Raw genomic sequence first — 9,761 nt, 5'->3', positions numbered from 1 at the left:
TAACCTTGTAGCATAGCTTACAAACTCACTAGAGGTTAGTACAGTACATTAGGCATAATACCTTTTGAGGTCTGCTAACTACTGATCATATTGACCTGCAATTTTTTTTCATTAAAACGATAGTTGTTCAAGCAATATATCACTATCACAGTTTCTCTTCCTTCTACTCATTTTTTCTCTACACAAAACTGGAAGCCATACAATACATGAAACCCATAGAGGGGAAAACAACCAAACTAATAAATAAATAAAATAAAAGTAAAGATGTAAATAGTCCTTATATGACATATGTTTACTCAAAAACTTCTTTGAAACAACTAAATTTTCATTTTCAAGTGGTTAACAATTGGAAATAGTTCTGGGTTAGAGACTGGAGCACGATTCTACTTCTACTTCCTACTCTAGGTCGCCATCTGGTGCCTATCTGTTGAGACCCAATACATGGTGCCTCAGTTTCCCTATTTGTGTCAGTCATGCTTTATTTTCAAGGGCTTGTTTCCTTGTTGTTTGTTATCCCCTTTGGATCTTACATGCTTTCTGCTTCTATTTCTGTAGAATTTACTGAGCCATAGGGGATGGGTTGGTTGGAGACATATATTTCAGGGCTGAGTATTCCAAGGTTTCTTACTCTATGCATAATTTCTGCTGTGGGGCTCTGTATTTGTTCCTATCTACAGTAGGAAGAAGATTCTCTGATGATGAGTGAGCAAGGACATTATGAATATAAAAAGATGCCATTAAGAGTCACTTAATTACAGCATTCCTTTGGCAGAACAGTAGTATTTTTCTTGTCCTCTAGATCCATGGACAATCTAGTCTCAGTTTCTTGGACACTCAAGCATTGTAAGTAATGAGTTGCACCTCATTAGAGAAGTCTCTAAATTCTATTAGATACTACTTGGTTAATCCCACAAAGTTGTGTCACCATTATCCTAGTATAAGTTGCCATCAGGATATCATTAATGTTCAAATATTTGTAGCTGGGTTAATATTTACTTTTCTACTTTGCTACCTTACAGAGTATCTTCCAGTACAAATGACACTAGCCAGTAGAAACAAAGGCTCTCAATAGGCACCAGAAATTATATTTTGTATTTTGTGAGATTATAATATAATACACCGTATTTCCCTTCCTTTTCTACCTCTAAATCCTCTGATACATCTCTATTTGCTTTCTTTAAATGAACAGCCTCTTTCATTTGTTGTTATTAATATTATTAATTGTTATTTTTAATTGAATAACTGATTGTTTAACTGACATACTTTCCAATGTTCTCCTAGTTCCCCCAAACTATTGCCCCACCCATTATTCCTCCATTTCTCTTCAAAAAAATGGGAGGACTCTCATGCATACAAACAGCCTTGGCATATCAAATTTTAGAAAGGCTAGTGAATTTTTCTCCTATTAAATCTAGGCTAGGCACTCCAGTAGGGTAAAAGTATCCCAAAGCCAGACAGCAACATCAGAGCCATCCCCTGTTCCCAATTTTAGGAGGCCCACAAGAAGGTCAAGCTACATAATTTTGACATATGTGCCAAGGGCCTAGTTAGGTCCATGCATTTTCCCAGACTGGCAGTTCAATCTCTGTGAGCCCCAGTGAACCTAAATGACCACAGGTGGAGATGATAAAGTATTCCACAAGCAAAAAATTTTTAAACAGTATCTATCCACAAATTTAGTCCCAGAGGACTCATCATTCTTCTGCATATAAGAAATACCCTTCAATATTAAAAATAAAATTGTCTCAGCAAAAGGGCTGAAAAAAGATTTTCTAAATAAATCGACCCAATAAATAAGTTGGTATGGATATTATAATATATAACAAAATGGACATTCAGCCAAAGTTTATCAAAAAAGATATAGAAAAACTCATCTTACTCATCAAACAAAATTCTACCAAGATGGCATCACAATTCTGAATAAATAAGCCCAAATGCAAGAACAATATCATTTGTAAACGAAACATTACTAAAAATTAAATCACATATCCAATCGCACACTTTAGTAGTGGGGGACTTCAACAACCTACTCTCACACTACTCCCTGCTCCCAAATCCCATGGGAGAGAGAGCACATTGCCCAGACAGGTGGGCACCTGTGATGTATCAGAGGTGTATCAGAGGATTTAGTGGTAGAAAAGGGAAGGGAAATACAGTGTATTATATTACACTCTCACAAAATACAAAATATAATTTCTGGTGCCTACCTAGAGCCTTTGTTTCTACTGGCTAGTGTCATTTGTACTGGAAGATACTCTGTAAGGTAGCAAAGTAGAAAAGTAAATATTAGCCCAGCCACAAATATTTGAATATTGATGGTATCCTGATGGCAACTTATACTAGAATAATGGTGACACAAACTTTGTGGGACTAACCAAGCAGTATCTAATAGAATTTAGAGACTTCTCTAATGAGGTGCAACTCATTACTTACAATGCTTGAGTGTCCAAGAAACAGAGACTAGATTGTCAGTACTACCCACCCTTGCCCACATCCCTGGCCCAAGAGGAAACTGTATAGGGCCTCTGGGAAAAGGAAGATAGGGGCACTCAAGCTGCAGGTTCCCTGCGGTCCAGACACCACCCGGATCTGAAGGGACCTGGACAAAGAGCTCCCTGCACACAAATCCTGAGGGAGGGAGAGCGAAACCTTCAGAGTGGCAGACACGCCTGGGAAGCCAGAAGAGACTACACTGTCCACATTTCTGACTCTAGAGGAAAACACCTAGCACCATCTGGGACAACTGTACATAGGGACCCAAGAAAAGGCAGGACAGGCCCTTTTAGTTGCTGCCCTCATGGAGAGCTGATAGGCAGCCCCTGAGGAGAGACTTCAGGCCTGAGACCAGAGGTAAGACCAACTTTTCTGCTCCAAGTGACCTGCCTAGTGGACTCAGGACACACGCCCACAGGAACAGCTGAAAACCTGTTGACAGGAAAGCAGAAAAATCTGTTCCAATAACTGGGTGAAAGAAAACAGGAAAACAGGTTTACAGCACTTGTGACACACAGGCCTATAGGACAGTCTAGCCACTGTCAGAAATAGCATAACAAGGTAACACCAGAGACAACCTGACGGAAAGATGTAAGCAAAGGAACCCAAGCAACAGAAACCAAGACTACTGGCATCATTGGAGCCCAAGTCTCCCACCAAAGCAAACACTGAATATCCAAACACACCAGAAAAGCAAGATTTAGATTTTAAATCACATTTGACCATGATGATGGAGGATTTCAAGAAAGACATCAAGAACTCCCTTAGAGAAACGCAGGAAAACACAAGTAAACAAGTAGAAGCCTATAGAGAGGAATCACAAAATTCCCTGAAAGAATTCCAGGAAAACACAATCAAACAGGTGAAGGAATGAAAAATGGAAATAGAAGCAATAAAGAAAGCACAAAAGGCGACGACCCTGGATATAGAAAACCAAAGGAAGAGACAAGGAACTGTAGACACAAGCATCACCAACTTCTGTATCTTCTGTATACAAGAGATAGAAGAGAGAATTTCAGGAGCAGAAGATTCCATAGAAATTATCGACTCAACTGTTAAAGATAATGTAAAACAGAAAAAGCTACTGGCCCAAAACATACAGGAAATCCAGGACACAATGGGAAGATCAAAACTAAGGATAATAGGTATAGAAGAGAGTGAAGACTTCCAGCTCAAAGGATCAGTAAATATCTTCAATAAAATCATAGAAGAAAACTTCCCTAATCTAAAGAAAGAGATGCCCATAAACATAAAAGAAGCCTACAGAACTCCAAATACATTGGACCAGAAAAGAAACTCTTTCAGTCACATATTAGTCAAAACACCAAATGCACAAAATAAAGAAAGAATATTAAAAGCAGTAAGGGAAAAAGGTCAAATAACATATAATGGTAGAACTATCAGAATCACACCAGACTTCTCACCAGAGACTATGAAAGCCAGAAGATCCTGAACAGATGTCATACAGACCCTAAGAGAACACAAATGCCAGCCTAGGTTACTGTATCCAGCAAAACTCTCAATTACCATAGATGGAGAAACTAAGATATTCCATGACAAAACCAAATTTACATAGTATCTTTCTACAAATCCAGCCCTACAAAAGATAATAAATGGTAAAGCCCAACACAAGGAGGCAAGCTACACCCTAGAAAAAGCAGGAAACTAATCGTCTTGCAACAAAACAAAGAGAAGACAAGCACACAAACATAATCTCACATCCAAATATTAATATAACAGGAAGCAACAATCACTATTCCTTAACATCTCTCAACATCAATGGGCTCAATTCACCAATAAAAAGACACAGATTAACAAACTGGATATGCAATGAGGACCCAGCACTTGCTGCCTACAAGAAACACACCTTGGGGACAAAGACAGACACTACCTCAGAGTGAAAGGGTGGAAAACAACTTTCGAAGCAAATGGTCTGAAGAAGCAATTCTAATATCAAATAAAATTGATTTTCAATGAAAAGTCATCAAAAAAGATAAGGAAGGACACTCCAATAAAAATAAAATAAAATAATTATAATGTGAAAACAACAACAACAACAACAACAACCACAAGAAAAGGATCATTAGAGGTGTTTTATAGGAATTAGGAAGAATAGGCCAATGGATGTCTATTGGAGATATAGTACCCTGCTGTTATAATGCCAAAGCCAATAAAATACACACATGCATAATTTAATAAAAATGGACATAAAAACAAAATGAAAAGAAGTTAAAAAAAAAACTCTCCTAATTCAAAACATCCATGAATTTCAGAAAACAATGAAAAGACCAAATTTAAGAATAATTGGAATAAAGGAGAACAAAGATTCGCAGATGAAAGGATCTAAAAATCCTCTTCAGCAAATTCATAGATGAAAACTTGCCTAACCTACCAAAGAAGACGGGATAAAGGTACATGAAACCTGTAGAACACTGAACAATTGGGACCAGAAAAGAAAATTCTCTCATCACATAAATATCAAAAGACTAAATGCACAGAACAAAGAAAAAATGTTAAAACCTGCAAGGGAAAAGGGCCAAGTAACATATAAATGGAGATCTATGAAAATTACACCAGACTTCTCAACAGAGACTTTGAAAACATGATCAGAGGTCATGCAGACTCCAAGAGTACACAAATGCCAGCCCAGACTACTATATCCAGAAAAACTCTCAAACAACATTGATGGAGAAATCAAAATACTCCATGACAAAGCCAAATTCAAATCATATCTCCCTACCATTCCATCCCTGAAGACAATCCTAGAAGGAATACTCCAACACATTTTGCTGCATGCAAAAAATACATATCAATAACAAAGACAGATAGTTCTCAGAGTAAAAGGATGGAAAAAAAATCTTTCAAGCAAATGGTCCCAAGAAGCAAGCTGGAGTTGCCATTCTAATATCCAATACAATAGACTTTCTACCAAAAGTTATACGGTGAGCTGAAGAAGGACACTTCATATTCATCAAAGGGAAAATCCACTGAGAAAGTTTCAATTCCGAACATCTATGCCCCAAATTCAAGTGCGTTCACATTCATAAAAGAAACTTTACTAAAGCTTAAAATACACATTGAACCCCACACAATAATATTGGAAGACTTCAACATAACACTATCCCAAATGGACATGTCATAGACAGAAACTAAACAGAGACACAGTGAATCTAATAGAGGTTATGAACCAAAAGCATTTAACAGAATATTTTACAATAAAGCAAAGAATACACCTTCTTCTTGGCATCTTATGGTACCTTCTCCAAAACTGACCATATAATTGGTCATAAAACAACCTTTAAATTGTACAAGAAAATTGGTATAATCCCATGTACCCTTCAGACCACCAAGGCCTAAGGCTGATCTTCAGTAATAGCAAAACAACAGAAAGCCCACAAACACGTGGAATTGAACAACTCGCTACTCAATGATAATTTTGTCAGGGAAGAACTAAAGAATTTAAAGATTTTCTGAAATTAAATGAAAATGTTGACACATCAAACTCAGATTGATGGGACACGATAAAATCAGTGCTAAGAGGAAACTTCATAGCACAAAGTACCCTGGATAAAAAAAAATGGAGATATCTTACACTAGCAACTGAACATCACAACTGGGAGTTCTAGAACAAAAGGAAACAAACTCACATAAGAGGAGTAGAAGGCAGGACATAGTCAAAATCAGGACTGAAATCAACCAAATAGAAACCTGAAGCAGTTCCACTAAAATCAGGGAATAGATTGGGCTGCCTACTCTCCTGATATCTATTCAATATAGTACTCTAAGTGGTAACTAGAACAATAGGACAACAAAAAGAGATCAAAGGGATACAAATTGGCAAAAAGAAATAAAGGTATTACTATTTGCAGATGTATATATAAGCGATACCAAAAATTATCCCAGAGAGTTTTTCCTGCTAATGAACAACTTTAGTAAAGTGGCTGGATAAAAATTATCCTAAATAAACCAATAGCCTCCCTTTATACAAATGATGAACAGGCTGGCAAAGAAATTAAGGAAAAAACCCCTTTCACATAGCAACAAATAATATAAAATAGCTTAGGGAAACTCTAACCAAACAGGTGAAAGATCAGTAGGACAATAACTTCAAGTCTCTGAGGAAAGAAATCGAGGCTCTCAGAAAATGGAGAAATTTCCCATGCTCATATATTGCCAGAATAACATATTAAAAATGACCATCCTACCAAAGGCAATCTACAGATTCAATGCAATCCCCATCAAAATCGCAACATAATTCTTCAAACACATGGACAAAGAAATTCTCAAAGTCACCAGGAAAGGCAAAATGAACTCAGAATAGTGAAGAACAATTCTTAAGAGTAAAAGAACGGCTGGGGGAATCACCATCTCTGACCTCAAGCTCTACTGTACACTGTAGGGTGTTGGTACAGAGACAGACAGTTTGATCAATGGATTAGAATTGAAGACTCAGAAATAAAACCACACACTATTATACACTTCATCTTTGACAAAGAAGCCAAAAATATATAATGGAAAAAAGAAAGCATCTTCAATAAATGGTGCTGGTATAACTGGTTGTCAGTATGTAGAAAAATGAAAATAGACCCATATTTGTCACCTTGCCCAAAGTTCAAGTCCAAGTAGATCAAGTACTTCAACATAAAGCCAGATACACTGAATCTAATAGAAGGTAAAGTGGGGAAGAACCTTGAACCCATTGGCACAGGGAGAACTTTTCTAAACAGAATTCTAATGGTGCAGGTTCTAAGATCAAAGGTTATTAAATGGGACCTAATGAAACTGGAAAGCTTCTATAAGGCAAAGAACTGAGGTAATAAGAAAAATCAGCAAACTAAAGATTTGGAAAAAAAATCTTGACTAACCCCACATCCAATAGAGGGATAATATCCAAAATATAAAGAACTCAAAAAATCTAACCGCCAAAAACAAACAAACAAACAGACAAACAAACAAACAACACAACTAAAAATGGTGTATAGAACAAAACTGAGCATACACAACAGAGGAATCCCCAATGGCTGAGCTGCACTTAAAGGAATGCTCAAAGTCTTTAGTGATCAGAGAAAAAAAACAATCAAGCCTACTCTGAGATTTCACTTTACAACAGTCAAAATGTCTAAGATCAAAACCTCAGGTGACAACACATGTTGTAACGTACACTTCTTCATTGCTGGTGGAATTGCAAACTGGTAAAACCACTCTGGAAACCAATTTGGAGGTTCCTCAGAAAAAAGGAAATAGATTTACCTAAAGACCCAGAAATACCATTTTTGGGAATATACCTAAAAGATGCCCCACCACGTCACAGGGGCATGTGTTCCACTATGCTCATAGCCGCCTTATTTGTGATTAACAGAAGCTGGACACAATCCAGATATCCCATGATAGAAGAATGGATACAGAAAATGTGGTTCATTTACACAATGGAATAATACACAGCTATTAAGAATGAAGACATCCTGAGTGTTGCATTCAAATAGATGGAACTGGAAAATTTCATCCTGAGTGAGGTAACTCAGACCCAAAAGGACATGCATGGTAAGTTCTCACTAATAAGTAGATGTTAGCCAAAACAAAAACAAAAGTAAGTACAGAATACTCATACTATAGTTTTCAGAACTCAAAAAGTTCATCAAGCTGAAGGGCCCAAGTGAGGACTCCTTAGTTCCAGTTGGGAGGGAGAAGAAAGATACCATGGTGAGGGGAGCAGGAAAAGTTCTGGCAGAGAAAGGGGAAAAGGTAGGGGAAGAGGGGAACATGATCTGATATTGGGTGGGGCAATAGGACTGATGCCTTGAGGGCCATCAGAAAGAATGGAAGCAGGCCACCTTGGGAGGAATGAGGGTAGGAGGAACCTGCAGAATGTACCAGAGACCTGGGAGATAAGAGACTCTCAGCAGTCAAAGGAGGGTAACACTAGATGAAATGCCCTAGAGTAGGGAGTGGAAACTTGTTGAGCCCACCTACAGCAGAAAGACAGGGCATTAAGTTAGGGATGGGGTTGCTATTCCACTATCAATACTCTGACCCACATTTCTTCCTGTCTGAAAGGACTGCAGGGATGGAAATAAAGAAAGCCTAAGGAAAAGATGGTCCAGTAACTGGCCCAAAGTGGGATCCATATCAAGGGGAGGCTCCAAGACCTGACACCATTACTGGGACTATGGGGCACTCTCAAAAAGAGACTTACTATTTCAACTTGAAAAAAAAAACAGAATAGTGAAAAAATTATCAACAATAAAAGAACTTCTATGGGAATCACCATTCCTGACCTCAAGCTGTACTACAGAGTAATACTGATTTAAAAAAAAGAGAAAGAAAGAAAAAAAACATTAAACACATGGTATTGGTACATAAAAAGACAAGGAATAGAAAGGAAGACACAGAATTCAACCCACACACGTATGGGCACTTGATCTTTGACAAAGAATCCAAAATAACACAGTGGAAAGAAGGAAGCATTTTCAAAAACTGATGCTGGCTTAACTGAAGGTCTGCATGAAGAAGAATGCATATTGATCCATTTTATCTCCTTGAATAAATCTCAAGGCCAAGTAGATTAAGGACCTCCATAAAAGGGTTCAGTCTTAGCAGAACCAAGGGCTTCCCCTTCCACTGGTGCTCTTACTACGTTATTCATTGCTACCTATGAGGTTGGAGCCCAGGGTCAGTCCACGGGTAGTGGCTTAGTCACTGGAAGCTCTGGTTGCTTGGCATTGTTGTTCATATGGGGTCTCAGCCCCTTCAAGCTCATCCAGTCCTTTCTCTAATTCCTTCAACGGGGGTCCTGTTCTCAGTTCAGTGGTTTGCTGCTGGCATTCGCCTATGTATTTGCTGTATTTTGGGTGTGTCTCTCAGGAGAGATCTACATCTGGTCCCTGTCGGCCTGCACTGCTTTGCTTAATCCATCTTATCTAATTGGGTGGTTGTTTATGTATGGGCCACATGTGGGGCAGGCTCTGAATGGGTGTTCCTTCTGCCTCTGTTTTAATCTTTGCCTCCCTATTCCCTGCCAAGGGTATTCTTGTTCCCCTTTTAAAGAAGGAGTGAAGCATTCGCAATTTGATCATCTGTCTTAAGTTTCATGTGTTCTGTGCATCTAGGGTAATTCAAGCATTTGGGCTAATAGCCACTTATCAATGAGTGCATTCCATGTGTGTTTTTCAGTGATTGGTTTACCTCACTCAGGATGATATTTTCCAGTTCCCTCCATTTGCCTATGAATTTCATGAAGTCATTGTTTTTGATAGCTGAGTAATAATCCA

Source organism: Rattus norvegicus, chromosome 15 (genome assembly GCF_036323735.1).
Source record: "Rattus norvegicus strain BN/NHsdMcwi chromosome 15, GRCr8, whole genome shotgun sequence".
Lineage (NCBI taxonomy): Eukaryota > Metazoa > Chordata > Mammalia > Rodentia > Muridae > Rattus > Rattus norvegicus.
The sequence above is the reverse complement of the archived record's forward strand: the minus strand, read 5'-3'. Positions refer to the sequence as shown.